This window comes from Capricornis sumatraensis, chromosome 2, assembly GCF_032405125.1.
Source record: "Capricornis sumatraensis isolate serow.1 chromosome 2, serow.2, whole genome shotgun sequence".
Lineage (NCBI taxonomy): Eukaryota > Metazoa > Chordata > Mammalia > Artiodactyla > Bovidae > Capricornis > Capricornis sumatraensis.
Window position 1 is genome coordinate 207,373,644 of NC_091070.1, and position 22,294 is coordinate 207,395,937.

A 22,294-nucleotide genomic window follows, 5' to 3' on the forward strand; every position below is an offset into this window, starting at 1 on the left:
GAAATGTGCAAAAAAATTTATACACAAATGTTTATCAAGACCAAATGAAAGATAACAAAAGAAAAACAAACAACTGGGACTACATCAAACTAAAAGACTCCTGCACAGCAAAGGGGACCACCAACAAAATGAAGAGGCAACCTATAGGATGGAAGAAAGCATTTATAAATCCTATGCCTGATAAAAGATTAATCTCTAAAACATGAACCCACTGAATTCCATAGCAAAGAACCAAACCACCCAATTTAAAACTGGACAGAAGATCCGACTGGACATTTCTCTAAAGAGAACATACAAAAGGTGCATGAAAAGGTAGTCAACATCACTGCTCACTAGGGAAATGCAAAATAACACCATAATGAGGCATCACCCCACACCTACTAGAATGGCGGTCATCAGAAACAAGGAAACAAGTGTTCAAACAAGGTAACAAGTGTGGGTGAAAATGTGCTGCAAAGGGAGTCCTGTGCACTCATGGTGGGAATATAAATTGGTGCAATCATTCTGGAAAACAGTATAGTGGTTCCAAACAGAACTACCCTATGATCCAGCAATCTTGTTCTGGGTACATGCCGTGAAAGTCAAAGGTACTCAGCCGTGTCTGACTCTTTGCGACCCATGGACTATACAGTCCATGGGATTCTCCAGGCCAGAATACTGGAGTGGGTAGCCTTTCCCTTCTCCAGGGGATCTTCCCAACCCAGGGATCGAACCCCAGGTCTCCTGCATCGCAGGCAGATTCTTTACCATCTGAGCCATCAGGGAAGCCCAAGAACACTGAAGTGGATAGCCTATCCCTTCTCCAGTGGATCTTTCTGAACCAAGAATTGAACCAGGGTCTCCTGCATCGCAGGCAGATTCTTTAAAAGCTGAGCTATCAGGGAAGTTGAGGATACATCCAAGGGAAATGAAAACAGGACATCGAAGAGGAATCAGCACTCCCATGTTCACTGCAGCACTATTCACAATAGCCAAGACAGAGGAACAACCTAAGTGTTCCTCAACACGCAGATGGATGAAGATGTGTTACATACAATAAAATATTATTCAGCTATGAAAAAGGAAACCCTGCCATTTGTGACAACATGGGGAAACTTGAAGGCATTACGTTAAGCAAAATAAGCCAAAAACAAATACTGCATGATGTCACTTTAAATGTGGAATCTAAAAAAAAAAAAAAAAAATCAAAGCCATAGAAACAGAAAGTATAGCACAGTGGTTGCCTGTGGGTTGGGAGAAATAGGAAGAAGATAGAAAAAGGGTACAAACCTTTAGCTGTAAGCTGAATAAGGCCTGAGGATCTAATGTGAAACACAGGTGTCTACAGTGGAAAATACTGTATTGTATAACTGAAATTTGAAAAGTGAGTAGAACTTAAATGTTCTCACACACACAAACACACACACACACACACATACATGTGAGGGGATGGATGTTAGCTAACTAGATGGTGGGAAACCTTTCTCAGTATACACATACAGGCACATAAGCACAAATACTGTAGGTTTGGTTCCAGGCCACAGCAATAGAGGAGATGTCAATCACAATAAAGTGAGTCACAGTACACATAAAAGTTATGTTTATACTATACTATATTACATGCGCAATAGCATATGTCTTAAAAAACAATGTATACACCTTAATTTTAAAAATACTTTATTGCTAAAAAAAGCTATGATCTGAGCTTTCAGCAAATTGTAATCTTTTTGCTTATGAAGTGTTTCAAATATAAGAATCAACAAAATGTGGAACAGAGACACGAGGTAAGCAAATGTTATTGGGAAAATGATACCAGCAGTCTTGCTCAATGCATGGCTGCTACAAACCTTCAGTTTGTTAAAAAAAAAAAAAAAAAGTATCTGTAAAGCACAACATCTGTCTGAATATCAAATCACCATGATGTTCACTGTAAATATGTCACAGTTTTGTCAATTTTACTTCAATACGGCTGAAACTTTTTTCAAATGCTTATCAAAATATGATAAATATTTTATAGCAAAATGTTATAAAGATCTCAAACTCCAATGAGGAATTGATCAGTCACAAATTACAACACATACACAAGGCAGAATTCTTTATAGCACTTAAAAAGGTATGCTTTAGTTTAAAAAAAAAACAGAAGAAGTAGTAATTGATGAGGAAAAAGTAAATTAATGAGATGAAGTAAAGTAAAATAAAAAATGTGTTGTCAAATAAACTGGTTGCCTTTGCTAAGTCTTCCTCGAGTAAAAAGACTCAGATATTTTTACCATAAAGTTTGCTGATTTTATTACCAAAAAAAAAAAAAAAATCTTACTTATGGGGAAAAAAGGTATGCTTTATAAAATGTTAGTGACAGGAAAATAACCACCATATTTTATAAAAAGAAAAAGATGGGGGCTTCCCTGTTGGTCTAGTGGTTAAGACACTGAGCTCCCAATGCAGGGGGCATGGATTTGATCCCTGGTCGGGGAACCAAGATCCTGTATGCCACACGGTGCGACCAATAAACTAAAGAAAAAATTTTAAGACTAAAAAACAAAAAAGAAAAATACAAACAAAATAATAAATAATAATAGTGATTTTACATTAAAAATATAATATATAGTTAAGTAACAGTCATATATATGCATAATGTATGTGATAGATACATGTATGTATATATATATACACATACATATATATATATATACACCAAATTAGTAATCATAGTTCTACCTAAGTGATAGCATTATAGATGATTTTTATATTTCCCAAACTTTCTACATTATGTATATTTTTATATTTAGGAAAAAGTTATTTTAAGAAACCTCCAAAATCTAGCACAGGACCTACTTTAGAGAGATGGCAGTCTTGAGAGAGGAGAAAAGTACATGCCTTTGATTCCACACAGGCCTAGGTCTGACTCTCAATTTCACCAGCTGTAAGTTGGACCTCAGTTTATGACATCTGTAAAGTGGGAATCACACCTATTACCTTTTCAGGATTATGTACCTAGACCGAACACATGGCTAAATTCAACAAATAAGTGTTCCCTCTCTCTTCCTTGAATAAATGGGGGTCTTCCTTCAGTTATTGCTGGCCTAACTCCCACAGCACTGATATCTAGATCATCAGTTAAGTGTTATCTTGTATCACTGGATAATATTTAATACGTTGTTATTATCTAATATGCGCTTCCCTGGTAGCTCAGCTGATAAAGAAACCACTTGCAATGCGGGAGACCTGGGTTCAGTCCCTGGGTTGGGCGGATCCCCTGGAGGAGGACACGGTAACCCATTCCAATATCCTAGTCTCGAGAATCCCCATGGACAGAGGAGCCTGGTGGGCTACAGTCCATGGGGTCTCGAAGAGTCAGACACGACTGAGCGACTAAGCATAGCACAGCACATTATCTAATATCTCCCTGAGAGCACGTTTCCTGAGGTGCAGATACTACATCTGAACTATCAGAACGATTTAAAACCACAGCAGCCACTATGAAGGAGAGCTCCCTAACATAGAATATGTCCCAGCAGAAGCCTGGATACTGTGGAAGAAATAACCTCCAGATCTGAGACTCAGTGATCAGGGCTGTTTCATATTATCACCCATTGCACCTAGTGTTGTGCTAATCTATAATGGACACTTAAAATGCTTTAATTAATAATCACTTGGTTAATAAACAAGGTGTATAGGAGTCACTCAGTCACGTCCGACTCTTTGAGATGCAATGAACTGTAGCCAGCCAGGCTCCTCTGTCCATGGGCTTTCTCTGGGTAAGAATACCAGAGTGGGTTGCCATATCCTTCTCCAGGGCATCTTTCTGTCCCAGGAATCGAACCTGGGTTTCCTGCATTGCAGGCAGATTCTTTACTATCTGAGCCACTAGGGAAGCCCAGTAATAAACAAATAAAATATATTTGGGGATAAGACCCACCTAGAATCATGAGACATATTACTTTTCTGACAGCAAAGTTACTTAGCAAATAATGTATAGTGTATTATCAAACAAGCCAAGGACCCAATAATGGATCGTGTTGCCCAGGCCATCATCCTGAGAGTCCAGTGTAAACAGCCTCCCACCAGTACCAATTCCCTGCTAGTGCTCCTCCACAACATTCCTAACTGTTTATTTCAATAGCTAAATGACACCCACTCTGACATATCCCAGTTCTTCCACTGTAGTGTTTCACACAGACATCAAAGCAAAATATTGCTGGGAACAGGAAATAGATTTGTTGATGTGAAAAGGGACAGAATTTGAATAAGCAAAATGAAATGTGAGAATCTGGGTTCTTTACCCTAAAAAGCAATTCCAGTTAGTCAACTGATACTGTATATCCACAATATCACAGTCAGTATCTCTGATGGCATCTCCTGTCTGCCAATCACACTATCTTTGTATATTGTATTGGAAACAGTTCAATGAACAGCTGTACTTCAGATTTTCCACACAGCTATAATGAGACAGGGAAATGTTTAGATCCCTCAGGGAAAGGAAAAATACCCTGTTTGGATTAGGGCCTTCCTAGATTGTGAGCTGGATGAGAAAAATGGGATTATCATCATAATAATCTCAGTGATTAAATTTGGCTTTTGTCCATCTCTTCACGTATTATTCACATGTGATTGCAGTGCTATCCTCTGAGCTATGTAGAAGCTTTTACCTTCATCTCCCAAATGGAGAATTTTAGCTTCAGAGCCAGGGAGCTTTCTCCCTCATCTGGATGTTTAAAAGGAACCATTTGGGAAAAGGGGACAGCCTCATTACCACCTCAGAGACTAAGCTCATCTACCTGAATTCTCTTTCAACACACACTTCCCACAGCTTGATTAATTCCTTCTCTGAAGCATGTCTAGCAACTGAATATGCTCCTAACAAGATCAGTAAAGAATCTGCCTGCAATATGGGAGACCTGGGATGATCCCTGGGTCATGAAGATCCCCTGGAGAAGGAAATGGCAAGCCTTTCCAGTTTTCTTACCTGGAGAATTCCACGGACAGAGAAGCCTGGTGTGCTACAGTCCATGGGGTTGCAAAGAGCTGGACATGACTGAGAGACTAACACCCACGCAAATCAACAAGTATTTACTGAACAGCATCTCATCTGTGCTTCACACTATGGCAGACACCATACATCAGGAGGAGGGAGAAGAACAAAAAAAGTCAAACACCATGTGCTCACTCTGCTGTTACTTCTTGAGCAAAGATTATGGCCTAGCAGCTGTGTTCAAGTTCTTGGTATCTCGAGACAAAAGCACAACCTTGGGCCTCAAGCTCAAACAGTTTAGTAGGGAAGACGACACCAGGCCGAGAGAGCAATGCTGTGACAGAGGTGAGCAAGTAACCCAAACAGGCAGCACCAAAGAACTTGACAGAGGCGACCAGACAGCATCTACGCTGAAATTTAAGACCTAAGCAGGAGTTAGCCAGATGAAAAAGGGGAAACAGAAAACCAGACATGCTTGCTCTGAAAGAACTCTCGACATGCCATATCTCAGGCTAAAATAAGGCTACTCCAAACAGCAGGCAGTCCCAAATCTCCCCAAATGACAACAGACAGATGGAAGAGAGAACCGGAGAAAGGAAAGCTCTGTGGCCCCATGAATACCTAAACTTTTAGAAACTTATCTACACATATACCCATATTTAAAATAATCCACTTATTTACAAAACAGAAAGATTCACAGACATAGGAAACAAACTTACAGTTATTAAAGTGGAAGGAGGGGATAAATTAGGAGCTTGGGATTAGCAGATACAAGCAACTATATATAAAATAGACAAAGTTCTACCATGTAACACAGGGAACTATATTCAACATTTTGTAACAAACCACAATGGAAAAGAAAGTAAAAACAGAAGACATATATGAGTCACTTTACTATACACCAGAAACCAACACAAATCAACTACACTTCAAGTTTTAAAAATGAGCAGCATGTCTAATACATTAATTTGGTATTCATGCTTATTTTTACCTTTACATTTCATAAAATCATGTTTATTCAGAGTCTTCACAGGCATTCTTACACAGTCTTTTTCATAAAAAAAGGTACTTCAAAAAATAATAAAGCTACTATTTGGGTGCATTTTCAAGAAAACATCATCTACATTCCTTTCTAAGATTTCTGAGATACAACAGCACTTGTCTGAATCCATGCTGTCTTTGTAAATTTCAACCCCAGCCACAAGAATCCAATTGTGTAATACTGGTTTTTTCCCATTCATTCTATTGCTATTTATGATTTCCATAATGTTATCACTTGCTGTGTGTGTGTGCTTTTATAAGTGATGTGGGTGATGTTTTGAAAGGTTTGGGGGCGTCCCTGGTGGTCCAGTGGCTAAGATTCCACGCTCCCCCTGCAGGAGGTGCTGTTTGATCCCTGGTTGGGGAACTAGGGTCCCATGCACTATGCAGCACGGCTAAAAAAAATGCTTTTAATTAAAAAAAATAAAGTTTTTAAAAATATGATTAAACACATACAATTGCTACATTCAACACTTCAACTTAGGTTATATTCTTAAGAACAATAGCTAAAACTTTCTTAGATTTTTGGTTACTCTTTTCTTCTTTGTGGCCATGTGGCTTGCAAGATCTTAGTTTTCCAACCAGGGATCAAAACCAGGCCTCCTGATTGGAAGCACAGAGTCCTAATCCCTGGACTGCCAGAGAATTTCCTCAGTCACTCTTTTCATTGAACAAATTTTGTTAATTGATCTCTACAAAAACTGGTATCCAATGAATTAGCAGATTCATTAATCCTTTTTCAAGAACTGACTATAATTTCACTGGGAGCCCAATAACAAGAAAGACTTTATTTTAAAAAATCCAATACAAAGAGAATCCGCCCCCCCTCTTTTTTTGAAGGCTAATATCTGAAGGAAAAAACTTTACCTTGTATTTAGGCATATGTCGTAAAATCACAGGAAAGAGTTTCACATAATTTAAGGCCCCAAAAGAGGAACAATAATATAGTGAATAGGGACTTCCCTGGTGGTCAGTGGTTAAAACGCCACACTCCCAATGTAGGGGACCTGGGTTCAATCCCTGCTCAGGGAACTAGATCCCAGATGCTGCCACTAAGAGTCCACATGCTATGTCTAAAGATCCTGTATGCTGCTCTGAATAATGAAGGTCCCACGTGCCACAATGCCTACTGCATGCTAAGGCCCTCCAGTCGGGCCCAGCTCTTTGTGACCCCATGGACTCTAGCCTGCCAGGCTCCTCTGTCCATGGGATTCTCCAGGCAAGAATACTGGAGTGAGTGGGTTGCCATTTCCTTCTCCACGTGTGCTGCACCGCTGCTGCTGCTGCTAAGTCACTTCAGTCGTGTCCAACTCTGTGTGACCCCATAGACGGCAGCCCACCAGGCTCTCCCATCCCTGGGATTCTCCTGGCAAGGACACTGGAGTGGGTTGCCATTTCCTTCTCCACATGTGCTGCACTAAGATCCAGCAAATAAATAAATATTTCTTTAAAAAATATAGTAAATAGTAATATTCAATAGAGGATCTCAGCATAATTAATAATTAGTATGGGCTAGAGTACTGGGCTGCCGTCTATGGGGTCACACACAGTCGGACACAACTGAAGTGACTTAGCAGCAGCAGCAGCAGCAGAGTACTGGAGAAGGAAATGGCAACCCACTCCAGTATTCTGGCCTGGAGAATTCCATGGACTGTATAGACCATGGGGTCGCAAAGAGTGGGACACGACTAAGTGACTTTCACTTCACTTCAGAGTGATAAAAATACTTCTTAGAGAAGTGTGATTTAAAGGCATCCTTGAAAGATGTTATAGAAACAAACAAAAAAAAAAAGAGGAAAAGAATTCTATGTAGAAAGTAGATACAAACAAAGATTAGAAGCTGGAACAGGAATAGTAGTAGACAGTTAAGAGGTTGACCTGTTAAGACATGAAAGTTCTGCTTGGGAATTGTTATAGGAGAGAAGATTAGACAGATTATGGAGGGGTTGGAATACCAGGCTGAGGAATATGAACTTTATAAGTCTATGTAAGTCTCAGGGAATGAACTAGATGTAATGAGCTAACAATAACACTTGATTCATGTGCCTTGAAGTTTCTAGCTGACTTCATCCCACTACAGTGAAGGCATCAGACTTTGAAAACTTTTCATTCAAGGAACAGGTGAGGGTACAAGGTAGTAATTCATTACAAATGCCTCACTAGGGAGATCTTATGGCAGCTGTGTTTATTACCAACAAAAGAATTAGGTAAAGATCAAGTGAGCTCTCCTCTCAATATTCAAATTCAGAGTCATGGAAGACTTTTCAGGGAATATAATTAGAATGGAAATCCTGGATCACAGAATACGGGCATTTAAAAATTCTCCTAAATATCACCAAACTACTGTCCAAATAACAACACCAATTTATACTTCTATCAACAAGGGTGCAAAGTGTTTTATCCATCCTTCTGCACCTTTGCCTACACTATGCATTTTCAAACTTCTTATTTTCTGCCAGTCTCATGGGTATACAATAGCATTCTGTTGTTATTTTCAGTTTTATATCTTTGAATACTAGTGAGAAAGAATCCTGTGTATGAGGCATTTGGGTTTTTTCTTCTTCTTCTTTTTGTGAATTGCTTATTCCTGGGTTTCCCCTATTTTTTCTACTAGCATGTTTACGTTTTTCTTGTTTATTTATAGAAATTATTTAAAGAACATCAATAACTGAGGACTGAGTAACCAACACTTTCACTTTCATTGTGTTTTACTTGCATTAACTCTTACAATTCTCACAACAACTCTGAGAAGTATATACTATTCATATCCTCAGTTTACAAATGAGGAAATTGTGCCATAGAGATATTCAGTAACTTGCCCCGAGGTACACGGCTAGTAATTAGTAGAGCTAGAATTCAAACTTAGCCAACCTGGCTCCATACTCTAAACCACTTCACTCACACTACACTTCAAATATTCTGGACATTAATCTTTTTTCAGCATATGCACTACATAATGTGTGTGTGTGTGTGCACACATGCATGCTCAGTCGTGTCCAGCGCTTTGCAACCCCATGGACTGTGGCCTGCCAGGCTTCTCTATCCATGGAATTTTTCAGGTAAGAATACTGGAGTGGGTTGTCATTTCCTTCTCCAGGGGATTTTCCAGACCCAGGGATTGAACCCACATCTCTTGCATCTCCTGCATTGGCAGGCGGGTTCTTTACCAGCTGAGCCACCAGGGAAGCTCCATGCACTGTATAATAATTCCACCATTACTTTTCCTAACAGTAGAAAAGAATAAGAAAACTAAGAGATGGTTCTTTGAAAAGATTAATAAAATTGGCAAGCCTTCAGCTAGACTCACCAAGAAAAACAGAGTACACAAATGAAAGAGATGTTACAACTGATGCCATAGAAATACAAAGGATTGTAAGAGAATACTATGAAAAATTATACACCAACAGGTTGGACAACCTAGAAGATACGGATGAATTCCTAGAAATATACAACCTAACAAGACTGAATCAAGATTAAATGAAAACTCTGAACAGACTGACTAATATTAAGGAGAATGAATCAGTAATCAAAAATCTCTCAACAAACAAAAGTCCAGGACAGCTTCAATGATAAGACTCTATCAAACATTCAAAGAAGAATTAACACCAATACTTCTTAAATTTCTTTCAAAAATAGAAGAGGCGGGAACTCCTCTAAACTCATTTTATGAGGCCAGCATTACCTTGCTAACAAAACCAGACAAAAAGAACACAAGAAAAGAAAATTACAGGCTAACATCCCTGACAAACAGAGATCCAAAAATCCTCAAAATAATATTAGCAAACCAGATTCAACTATACATTAAAAGGATCATATACCATGATCAAGTAGGATTTATTCCAGGTATGCAAGGATAATTCAACATCCATAAATCAGGCAATGTTATATACCACACATTAACAAAAGCAAGAACAAAAGTCATATCATCTCAACAGATGCATAAAAATCACTTGACAAAATTCAACAACATTTATGATAAAAATTCTCAACAAAGCAGGTATCGAGGAAAGATATTTCATTATAATGTTAGCCAGAGCTAATATTATACTTGATGATGAAAAGATGAAAGCCCTTCCTCTAAGATCAGGAACAAGACAAGGATGTCTCCTCTCATCACTTTATTCAGCATAACACTGAAAGTCCTAGCCAGAACTATTAGGCAAGCAAAAGAAATAAAAGGCATCCAAATTGGAGAGGAAGACATAAAAGTGCCACAATTTGCAGATGACAGGATACTATATATAGAAAACCCTAAGAACTCCCTAAGACATCAAAAAACTATTGGAATAAACAAATTCAGTGATTTACAGAATACAAAATCAATATACAAAAATCTGTTGCATTTTTATACACTAGTAACAAACAACTGGTGGATTCCAGGAGTTGGTGATGGACACAGAGGCCTGGCATGCTGCAATTCATGGGGCCACAAAGAGTCGGACACGACTGAGCGACTGACCTGAACTGAACAATCAGAAAGAGAATTAAGAAAACAATCCCATTTACAACTGCATCAAAAAGAATAAAATATCTAGGAATAAATTCAACCAAGAAGGTGAAAGACCAGTATATCGAAAACTGAAAGACATAAATGAAATAAATTTCAACACAAATAAATGGAAAGAAATTCTGTGCTCACAAACTGGAAGAATCAATACTGTTAGAATATCCATACTACTCAAAGCAACTTACAAATTCATAACAATCTCTATAAAAATTCCAATGGCATTTTTCAATTAGAACAATGTATGGAAATACACACACACATTGATTAACCAAAGCAATCTGGAGAAAAGAACAAAGCTGGAGGCATCATGCTCCCCAATTTCCAACAAAATTACAAAGATGTAATAATTAAAACAGTATAGTATTTGGCATAAAAATAGACACATAGATAAGTGAAACAGAAGATAAAGCCCAGAAACAAACCCATGCATATGCAGTCAATTAATTTACAAGAAAAGGAGCCAAAGCTGCACAATGGTTAAAGGAGAGTCTCTTCAATAAATGGTGTTGGGAAAACGACAGCCACACTCAAAAGAATAAAATTCAACCATTATCTTACACCATATCTCCAAATTAACTCAAAGTGGATTAAAGACTTGACCATAAGACCTAAAATCATAAAACTCCTAGAAGGAAACACAGGAACAGAGAAGGTCATCCCTTACATGTGGAATCTAAAAGAAATGATACAGATGAATTTACAAAACAGAGACTCACAGACTTAGAAAACAAACTTAAGGTTGTTTGTGGGAAGGAACAGTTAGGCAGTTTGGGATGGACCTGTTCACTCTGCTGCTATTTAAAATGGATAACCAACAAGGACCTACTGTACGGCACATGCAGCTCCGCTCAGTGCTATGTGACAGAACGGATGGGAGGGGAGTTTGGGGGAGAATGGATACCTGTATACATATAGTTGAGTCCCTTCCCTGTTCACCTGAAACTATCACAATATTGTTCATTGGCTATACCCCAATACAAAATAAGAAGTTTTTTTTAAAAAAAAAGGAAAGAAAGAAACCAAGCAGCAAGCTCCTTGACGTAGATTTGGGCAATGATGTATTTAATCTGATGCCAAAAGCAAATCAACAACACACATAAAACATCAACAACAGACACACAAAAAGCTTCTACACAGCAAAGGAAACCACCAATAAAATGAAAAGGCAACCCACTGAATGGGAGGAAATATTTGCTAATCATACATCTGATAAGAAGTTAACATCCAAAATACATAAAGAATTTACACAACTCAACAGCAAAAACATAAACACTCCCACTTAAAAATGGGCAGATCAGAATACACATTTTTTTCTAAAGAAGTTACACAAATGGTTAACAGATATATCAAAAGATGCTCAACATCACTTCTGGTACTTATCCAAAGAAAATGAAAATACTAACTTGAAAAAATATATGCACCTTCACTGCAGCTTTATTTACAATAACTAAGATTTGGAAACAACTGAAATGCCCATCAATGGATGAACAGATAAAGGAATTGTGGCATATATACCCAATGGAATATTATTCAGCCATTAAAACGAATGAAATCCTGTCATTTGCAACAAATCATTGGATCTCGAGGATATTATGCTAAGTGAAGTAAATCAGACAGAGAAAGACAACACTGTATAATCCTTTCTTATACATGGAAAGCTTTAAAAAAAAAAAAAGGTTTATAGATACAGAGAAGAAATTGGTGATTCCCAGAGATGTGTGGGATGATATTTTTTTAAAAAAAGATAATAAACTCATTACATGTTAATATAAATAACATAATTTGACAAAAATAATTTTCCAAAACAAATTAGTGAAAAGAACAGTGAAAAACAAATCAAAACGCAGAAAAAAATGTTCCATTTGAATTGGAAAATACTAAATATATATATAAAAAAGAATGATATTGTGAATTCCTATGTACCAATCACCCAGTTCCAACCATATCAACTCATAGCTAATCTTGCTTCATCTACACTCCACCCACTTCACTCCTCCCCTATTATCATAAAGCAAATTCCACACTCTCATTTCCTCTAAAAACACTTCAGTATGTGTCTCTAAAGATTCTTTTTTTTTTTTTAACATAGCCACAACACCATTGTTATACCTGAAAAATAATTATTATTCTTTGGTAGTATTTTTAATTAAGTAAAACTTTTAAAAGAAAAAAATTCCTTTCTTAAATAAAAGCCTAACTGTAACTTTAACTGCTACATTCCTCCAATAGTATCATCTGGTTAATTTTGCTTTCTTCTTGCAATATAAAGCCAGTTAGTAAAAACAACTTTCCCTATAATTAAAGAGGAGAGATGTGAAAAGGATACTTATAACTGAAAAGGCTTAGCCCAGAAAATAATATACCAACTGATTTCTTTCTCATCATGTCTAGCCCCAGTGTTTTCTGACTATTCACCCAAAATCTAAGGGTTTGTGGCAAGGGCAATGGTATTCAGCCAAATTCTTCATTCAACAGAATCCACTAACCCTGGCCAGAAGACTGGCGGTGGAGCCGGGAGAGAAAAGAAAGGGATTTTCAACAGTTTTCCTTGTTCTATTAAGCCAGGTATTATAGCTATCGATGGCAGCTGGGAGCAGGGAGTCCTCCTGAGAGATGGATTGGACCAGTGAAGGCCTTTGTCTGACATCAAAGTACAACTGCTGTTAACTCGCTCCCACCCAGCTCCAAATCCAAGTCTACTTATCATTCTGAAAACCATTTTTGTCCCCTGGCTGCTGTCATCGTATTTCTGTCGTTAACTGTTTCCTGTCAAGGGAAGAGTCCGCTCTACCAGGTGAGCAGAAAGCAGACCATTTGTCTTCTATTACCCAAAGCCGGCACTCAGCAGGAATCAGAATCAGTTCCTATTTCTCTCTGTCCTGAAAAGAAACAAACCCACTGCCAAGTTTCTGTGGGCACAGTCTGGCCCCTCTCCCATCACCATGCCCTGGAGTTGTCAACGGGAGAGGCAATGTGGCCTGAGTTATGTCAAGGACAGGCACCACTCCGGAGCGCAAAGTTTGCTGGTTTTCACCCTGACATGTTAAACAAGAAACAAAACAAGAACCAACCAACAAACAAAAAATCAACTCTGCTGGAGTGCCTGCTGTTCCCTCTTTAGGAAGGAGCTGGTGTGTGACCAGGAGCAGCTGCTCTCCTGACCCCTGCGTCCTCCCAGGGCCCTCATATTCCAGTCAGATGCTCTCGCCCTGAGGCTCAACCCACATTTCCCAGGAAATCTGCAGTGTCAGAACACGCTCCCCTGCCTCTCTTGCTGTCCCCTGGCCTTGTGAGCAGCCTACCAGGCAGGCTGCAGCTCCCTGAAGACCTTCAGGGACCGAGGAGGGTTTCAGGCCCCTGTGACCTTAAGGACCTTCATCCTTAAGGGATAAGGGACACTTATCTTGAGAAGTCACTTCTTATCTGTGATACAGGATGTTCATACAGTCTGTGGTCCCTGCATCACCAGATGGACACAGAACCTCAAAGACGTGCTAGACTTCTGAGCTGACTCCAGGTCACCTAGTTTTTCTTCCTAGGCCCTAACTGTGCAGTCTGGTCGTGTCTGCTCTTGGGGAAGCTGGGACAGGATGTAGAGCCTGACTGCCCAGAAAGCACTGCACACCAGTGTGATTCTCATACTGAACAGCCCAAGAATCACACTGCTGTTGATTTGGTCAAACTATAGACCATGGTCCAGAGGTCTCCTCTACCAATCTCTTCTTGGAGGCTCCTCACAGAGTTGTCCAGAGCCTTCCTGTTCCAAAAGTACCACAGTCACCTACGGGACATTATCTTGAACTGACTTCTGCTAAATGTGAGCTCCTTGACATTTTATATTCCAGACTTTCTGAAAACCTCGCTCTAAATTCTGAGCATGTATCCTAAATCATCACGATGCCTCCACATCTTCAGGAATATCAAAAGAGTGATCAGTTCAGCCGCTAGTTCTGCCGCAATTACTCTACATCCGTTCTGTACCAAGGTAAAAGCTGACTTTGACGTTCCCTCTTATCCAATGAAACTCAGATACACCCCACCCCAGCAGCCTCACTGCCTCCCTCCCCACCTTAATACACACACACACTTTTATAAGAAAAGCCCAAGGATGCCTCTTGCCCAACCATGTAATAAATATTTTTCAATGACCATTTTTTTCTCCAACTGTTCTCCAACTGTTTCCTCCAACTGTCCAAACTCTATAATAACAAAGGGCACTGAAATGGGCCTATCCGTGGGGGAAATTCATCACCCAAACAGGCAATTTAATCACAGGTCACCTTAAATTTGCATCTCTCCCCGGCGTCCTGCTGTTGGTGAGAAGCAGGGCACGAGCAGGTGGGACCCTGTCTGCTCTGCAGGCACCAGGGCAGCTGACCACAGCCCAACATGGAAAATGCCCAGCTCCATCTTCTACCTCTGGCCCCCTAAAGTTTTCTTCTTCTGCTGCAGAGACCAATATGCCAACAAAAGTTCTTCAGTCACTGATAATTATAACTTCAGCCACCTACACATTCACCTCATATGTGCCAGGCCAAACCCTGCACCACCTGGGGTTTTCTCTCCTCTCTCTGTTCAGAGCTCTTAAATTCTCACCTGCTCCTTGACTCCTAAAAACATTCACAGCACCCACCACCTATCACTACCACCACCTCCACTTATGTCTGAATACATATCTCACAAACAAAAACATGTTAGGGACATAAACAAGTCTGATCAGAAAACTGACTCTTTCTAGCCTTGAACCTTCAGACTGCTCTAACCCTCTCTATCTGCCCCCTCAAGCTCTGGGCTAATCTCCAGATAAACCTATGTCCCTCTCCTCCAGTGCTGGAATTAGGAACCAGTAGAGGACTAGCCGCTCCACCTTGGGAATGGGTGCTGTCGTTAGCAGTGTCCCCTGGGGGGGAAGATTACATCAGCTCCAGGAAGGACACCATTCTCCAGGGAGAAGAGCAGTCACACTCGAAGACAGGGCCTCCCCTGACCCCTTCCACCTCACTTCAAAGAGTCAGCCAGCCTCCCCGTCACCTCGGTGTATACCACAACTTCCTACAGCATGGAAGCTGATAAACAGACCTGCTGAGAGTGAAGTATTACCTAGCCCTGCACCTTGAGAGATAACCCCACCAGATAGCTGGAGCAATTATGCGGCATGATTACCCAGAGTCAGGGAGTCCCCAGAGACAAGAAGCTGGTTTCAAGCATCAAGGGGCAGACCTGAAACAGATTCTGCTTGCCGAGCGCAGCAGTGGCTAACTCCCGGTATCCGACTGACAGGTAAAATGTAAGAAGCAGCACCACGCTCCTCACTGCTCGCTGCGCTCCACTTCTGTAAGTCTGAGGCCAGTAATGCAAACCGCCGCTTGACTATCCCTTAAGCATGCCCACCCGTCAACTCTAGACCTCACGAGGGGGCGTGGCTTGCCTCCAAAGAAAGGGTGCCATCCTCTTCTGAGAAGGACGTGGAGCTCTTTTCAGGCTCCGGGTCTTTAGGCTGGATTCCAAGTAAGTGGGGCCCGTCGCTGCCATAGCCGGAGGAGGACGGCAAGATGCTCAGAGTCGGGCCACTGATGGATACGTCACTCTGAGAAGTAGGCAGTCTGGGCACCTGGAGGGGCACTCGACCCACACGGGCAGGCTCTGTGCAGCTCTGGCCTCTCAGCTGGTCTGGCAGTGATGAAGGAGCGGAATGTTCCACCGTCCAGGGACCTGTCTGAGGGGCACTCAAGATGCCCTTGGTTCCTCCGCCAACACTCCAGCCAGCAGAAAGACTGTCTGTGTCGGCGGGGTGGTCTGTCCTGGGGGAAGCGCTGCTCCTGATTCCGAGTGGAGCGGCTCCTTTCTCCACTGCAGTCCCCCTGTGCAAAGGCAGCAGCACGGCCCTGCTGCTGCAGGAGGCTGTCCTCGGAAATTCCACCAGTTGGCTCACTGACTTCTCGCAGTTCCTTTCTGCCGGGTTATCGAGCAGGTGAGCGATGACAGTCGTCCCCTCTTCCAGGGAATCCCAGACCCCTCCGGCAACTGATGACTCATTCTCCAACAAAAGCTGAGCGGTCTGGATCTCCCCCTGGAAACTCTCCTTCACCTGAACGATCATGCCCTGGGCTCCCAGCCCTGAGCTGGGGGCTGAGTCCCTGGGCAGTAACACGTTCGCGGGTGGTGGTGGCTCGGCCCCTCCCACTCCTTCCCCCTTCTGGAGACTCACTGTTAACTTCGTCAGGGTTCCAGTCTCTTCGAGGGCTCCAGTTCCCTGCAAGGGTTCTTCCTCACAGGGTGCTGCTGGAGTAGGGGTTTTCTTCCCCTTCCACTTCCTTTTGAACCGAACCCTTTTCTTAGGAGATATGGGAGCCTTCTCGGGAACGGCTATTGAATCTTTCGGCTCCTTAACACAGCCCAGCGAATTTCCCATTGCTTTCCTCTCCTAATCTCTGCAAAAACGCAGCTAAGCCAGTCCTGGGATCCCAGAGAAATCCCAACCTCGGCTTCATCGGATTAGATGTACATTTAAAAACATGTACTATGCCGGCAACCCCTCCAATTCTTCCTCCCTCCCTCCCCGCCTCTCTCTGTCTCCCAGCCGCTGCCGATTCAGACAGCCATCTTACAGGCTCAGAGCTGCAACAAGACAAATTCAAAGCATCTCACTGCAGTTCAGAAATCACTTGACCTAAAAGCAGACAGAAACCGGATTGGCTACAGCTTCCTCTCTCCAAATATGAGGTAATTGGAGCACGGCCCTCAGAAACACAAACAGAAAGCAAAAAGGGGCTAGAAACCAGGGGAGGGGAGGAATTAGGGAGGGCGGGAAGGAGGGAGGGAATGTAAGAGTAAATGGAAAAGGGAGGGGGAAAGAAGAGAGGCCCTGGGAGAAGGTAACGTGAAAAGAGGAGGAGGAGAAAGAGGGGGAAAGCGAACCAGCCGCTGGTACCAACCAGGAAGGGAAGGGCCGAGGAGAACCAGGGCCGGGAAGAACCAGGGCCGAGAAGAACCAGGGCCGAGGACTATGGCCCCCAAACTGTGAAGGGAGCTAGATTTCAACAGCTGCACTGACATGTCCAAAAGAAAATATCTAACAGGATTAACATATTCTTGGAATTTTCAGGTCAAGAAACAATAAAATGATAACCTGGAGACCAGAGCCTTATCTTCATAGGAAACACACGCTTTAAAGATCTCGACTTTTGCAGCATTTCTTTCCCTCCTTTTCAGAGAGAGAGAAAGACAGACATCTGTTAATTCTGCTGGCCGGTGACACACAGAGGGAACACCCGGAAATCAGTTTTGAGTACAGTATTAAGGATGTTGGGTAAAAAGGATACCACTTAAAAACACAACAGAGAAGCAGTGTTTCTGCTGAACAATACTTGACATGACCGTTCAACAGTGATTGCTGCTGCTGCTGCTGCTGCTGCTGACAGCTAACGCAGTTTTAGCATTTTGTCATGGACCACGCCCTGTGCTAAGCTATCGATTATCTCATTCAATTCCCACAGTAACCAAATGAAGTCAAAACTATCATTTTACACTTTACAGGTACAGAAACTAAGGGTCAAGGAAAATGGATTTATTTGCTCAAGGCTACAGTCAGAACATGGATGCCTGTTTAAGACTTTGAACTTGAACCCCGAGTTACACTGCTTTCTACTTGCAGCGGGGATGCAAGTCTGTATTCAGTTAAGTAAAACAGGAAGATACTCCACTGTTTTGAATTGGCAACTAGACTCACAAAGACCGAGAACTCAAATGAAAAGATAACTCTTGCTATTTGGGAGTGAGAGAGGAAGTTCTTAAATGAGGCCCAGATGGTTTTTACTCAAACTGTAGCAGGGCAGGAAGTCTGAATTAAAGGCCTGAAAAGTTGGATTCAAAAACTACCCTGTTGTGCCAGTGGGGCTTCCCCACCTCTTTTTTTTTTTTTTTTTAAAGTATACACATGACAGATGAGATAACAGCACAGTCCAAAGGGCCCAAATGGAGTGGAAGGACAGAGGCTACACATGTTTTCTCCCAGTTGAAGTTATTTATTCTATACCAGTAGGATCCAGACCATTCTGCAGAGAGAAATAGCTGGCCTGGCTCTAAGTAAGCCTACCCACCTCTCCTGGAGACCTGAAAAATGCCCGTCACGAAGGAAAGCATGAGAAGCCCTGAAGTCACAGCTCCTACACAGTGCTTGACGCCGTATTGATGCCAGAGTGCCGGACCTCTGCGGGAGGTATTCTTTCTCCCTTCTACCCTAGGCCTTTCCCAACGCCGACTGCGAAGCTGCAGCACCACCTTCAGTTCAGTCGCTCAGTCGTGTCCGACTCTTTGAGACCCCATGAATCGCAGCAGGCCAGGCCTCCCTGTCCATCACCATCTCCTTATGACCATGATAAACCACAGCAAGAAACAGGACCAGGAGGTTAGCAGGGGAGAGAAACTCCATCAGACTCCAGGAAATCACCTAATCAGCAAAAACTCTGACATTACAATATAACTCTCCAGGCAGGCATCAGACCTTCACTCCTCCAATGAAGAGTGCTTGAACTAAGGGACTTCACAGATGCACACCCCAAGGCCCAAGCTTAAATTTTGTTCCTGTTCAGTACAGTTCAGTCACTCAGTCATGTCTGACTCTGCAACACCATGGCCTGCAGCATGCCAGGCCTCCCTATCCATCACTAACTCCTGGAGTATGCTCAAACTCATGTCCATTGAGTCCGTGATCCCCTCCAACCATCTCTTCCTCTGTTGTCCCTTTCTCCTCCTGCCCTCAATTTTTGCCAGCATGAGGGTCTTTTCAAATGGGTCAGTTCTTTGCATCAGGTGGCCAAAGTATTGGAGTTTCAGCTTCAGCATCAGTCCTTCTAATGAATATTCAGGTCTAATTTCCATTAGGATGGACTGGTTGGATCTCCTTGCAATCCAAGGGCCTCTCAAAGTCTTCCCACCCCACAGTACAAAAGCATCAATTCTTCAGTGCTCAGCTTTCTTTATAGTCCAACTCTCACATCCATACATGACTACTGGAAAAACTATGGCTTTGACTAGATGGACCTTTGTTGGTAAAGTCTCTGCTTTTTAATATGCTATCTAGGTTGGTCATAACGTTTCTTCCAAGGAGTAAGCGTCTTCTGATTTCATGGCTGCAGTCACCATCTGCAGTGATTTTGGAGCCCAAAACAATAAAGTCTGCCACTGTTTCCAGTTTCCCCATCTATTTCCCATGAAGTGATGGGACTGGATGCCATGATCTTTGTTTTCTGAATGCTGAGTTTTAAGCCAACTGTTTCACTCTCCTCTTTCACTTTCATCAAGAGGCTCTTTAGTTCTTCTTTGCTTTCCACCATAAGTGTGGTGTCATCTGCATAGCTGAGGTTATTGATATTTCTCCTGGCAATCTTGATTCTAATTTGTGCTTCTTCCAGCTCAGCGTTTCTCATGATGTACTCTGCATAGAAGTTAAATAAGTAGGGTGACAATATACAGCCTTGATGTACTCCTTTCCCTATTTGGAACCAGTCTGTTATTCCATGTCCAGTTCTAACTGTTGCTTCTAGACCTGCGGACAGATTTCTCAGGAGGCAGGTCAGGTGGTCTGGTATTTCCATCTCTTTAAGAATTTTCCAGTTTCTTGTGATCCACACAGTCAAAGGCTTTGGCATAGTCAATAAAGCAGAAGTAGATGTTTCTCTGGAACTCTCTCACTTTTTTGACGATCCAACGGATGTTGGCAATTTGATCTCTGGTTGTTCTGCCTTTTCTAAATCCAGCTTGAACATCTGGAAGTTCATGGTTCACATACCGTTGAAGCCTGGCTTGAAGAATTTTGAGCATTACTTTACTAGCATGTGAGATGAGTGCAATTGTGTGGTAGTTTGAGCATTCATTGGCATTTCATTTCATTGGATTGGAATGAACACTGACCTTTTCCAGTCCTGTGGCCACTGCTGAGTTTTCCTGATTTGCTGGCACATTGAGTGCAGCACTTTCACAGCATCATCTTTTAGGATTTGAAATAGCTCAACTGGAGTTGCATCACCTCCACTACCTTTGTTCATAGTGATGCTTCCTAAGGCCCACTTGACTTCGCATTCCAAGATGTCTGGCTCTAGGTGAGTAAGCACATCATCATGATTATCAGGGTCATGAAGATTTTTGTATACTTCTTCCGTGTAGTCTTCCTACCTCTTTTTAATATCTTCTGCTTCTATTAGGCATTTCTGTCCTTTATCAAGCTCATCTTTACATGAAATGTTCCCTTGGTATCTCTAATTTTTTTGAAGCGATCTCTAGTCTTTCCCATTCTACTGTTTTCCTCTATTTCTTTGCACTGATCACTGAGGAAGGCTTTCTTATCTCTCCTCGCTATTCTGTGGAACTCTGCATTCAAATGGGTATATGTTTCCTTTTCTCATTTGCCTTTCACTTCTCTTCTTTTCACAGCCATTTGTAAGGCCTCCTCAGACAACCATTTTACCTTTTTGCATTTCTTTTTCTTGGGGATGGTCTTGATCCCTGCCTCCTGTACAATGTCACGATCCTCCATCCACGGTTCTTCAGGCACTCTATCAGATCTAATCCCTTGAATCTATTTGTCACTTTCACTGTATAATGGTAAGGGATTTGATTGAGGTCATACCTGAATGGTCTAGTAGTTTTCCCTACTTTCTGCAACTTAAGTCTGAATTTGGCAATAAGGAGTTCATGATCTGAGCCACAGTCAACTCCCAGTTGTGTTTTTGCTGACTGTATAGAGCTTCTCCATCTTTGGCTGCAAAGAACATAATCAGTCTGATTTTGGTATTGACCATCTGGTGACGTCCATGTGTAGAGTCTTCTCGTGTTGTTGGAAGAGGGTGTTTGCTATGACCAGTGTGTTCCCTTGGCAAAACTGTATTAGCCTTTGCCCTGCTTCATTCCACAGTCCAAGGCCAAATTTGCTTGTTACTCCAGGTGTTTCTTGACTTCCACTTTTGCACTCCAGTCCCCTATAATGAAAAGGACATCTTTTTTGGGTGTTAGTTCTAGAAGGTCTTGTAAACCTTCATAGAACCATTCAACTTCAGCTTCTTCAGCATTACTGGTCGGCAAAGACTTGGATTATTGTAATATTGGATGGTTTGCCTTGGAAACGAACAGAGATCATTCTGTCGTTTTTGAGATTCCATCCAAATACTGCATTTTGGACTCATTTGTTGACTATGATAGCTACTCCATTTCTTCTAAGGGATTCTTGCCCACAGTAGTAGATATAATGGTCATCTGAGTTAAATTCACCCATTCCAGTCCATTTTAGTCTGCTGATTCCTAAAACGTCGATGTTCACTCTTGCCATCTCCTGTTTGACCACTTCCAATTTGCCTTGATTCATGGACCTAACATTCCAGGTTCCTATGCAGTAAGTATTACTCTTTACAGCATCAGACTTTACTTCCACCACCAGTCTCATCCACAGCTGGGTGTTGTTTTTGCTTTGGATCTGTCTCTTCATTCTTTCTGGAGTTATTTCTCCACTCATCTCCAGTAGCAGCATATTGGGCACCTACCCACCTGGGGAGCTCATCTTTCAGTGTCCTATCTTTTTGCCTTTTCATACTGTTCATGGGGTTCTCAAGGCAAGAATACTGAAGTGGTTTGCCATTCCCTTCTCCAGTGGACCACATTTTGTCAGACCTCTCCACCATGACCGGCCCATCTTGGGTGGCCCCACACGGCACTGCTCATAGTTTCACTGAGTTAGACAAGGCTGTGGTCCAGGTGATCAGATTGGCCAGTTTTCTGTGATTGTGGTTTGCAGTCTGTCTGCC

At 41.8% G+C, this 22,294-nt stretch overlaps 1 protein-coding gene across 2 annotated transcripts in view; it reads right to left on the reverse strand.

Moving 5' to 3' along the window:
* Positions 1-22,294, reverse strand: part of MACF1 (microtubule actin crosslinking factor 1) — a 340,095-nt gene that overhangs the window by 163,179 nt on the left and 154,622 nt on the right. The window lies entirely within an intron of this gene.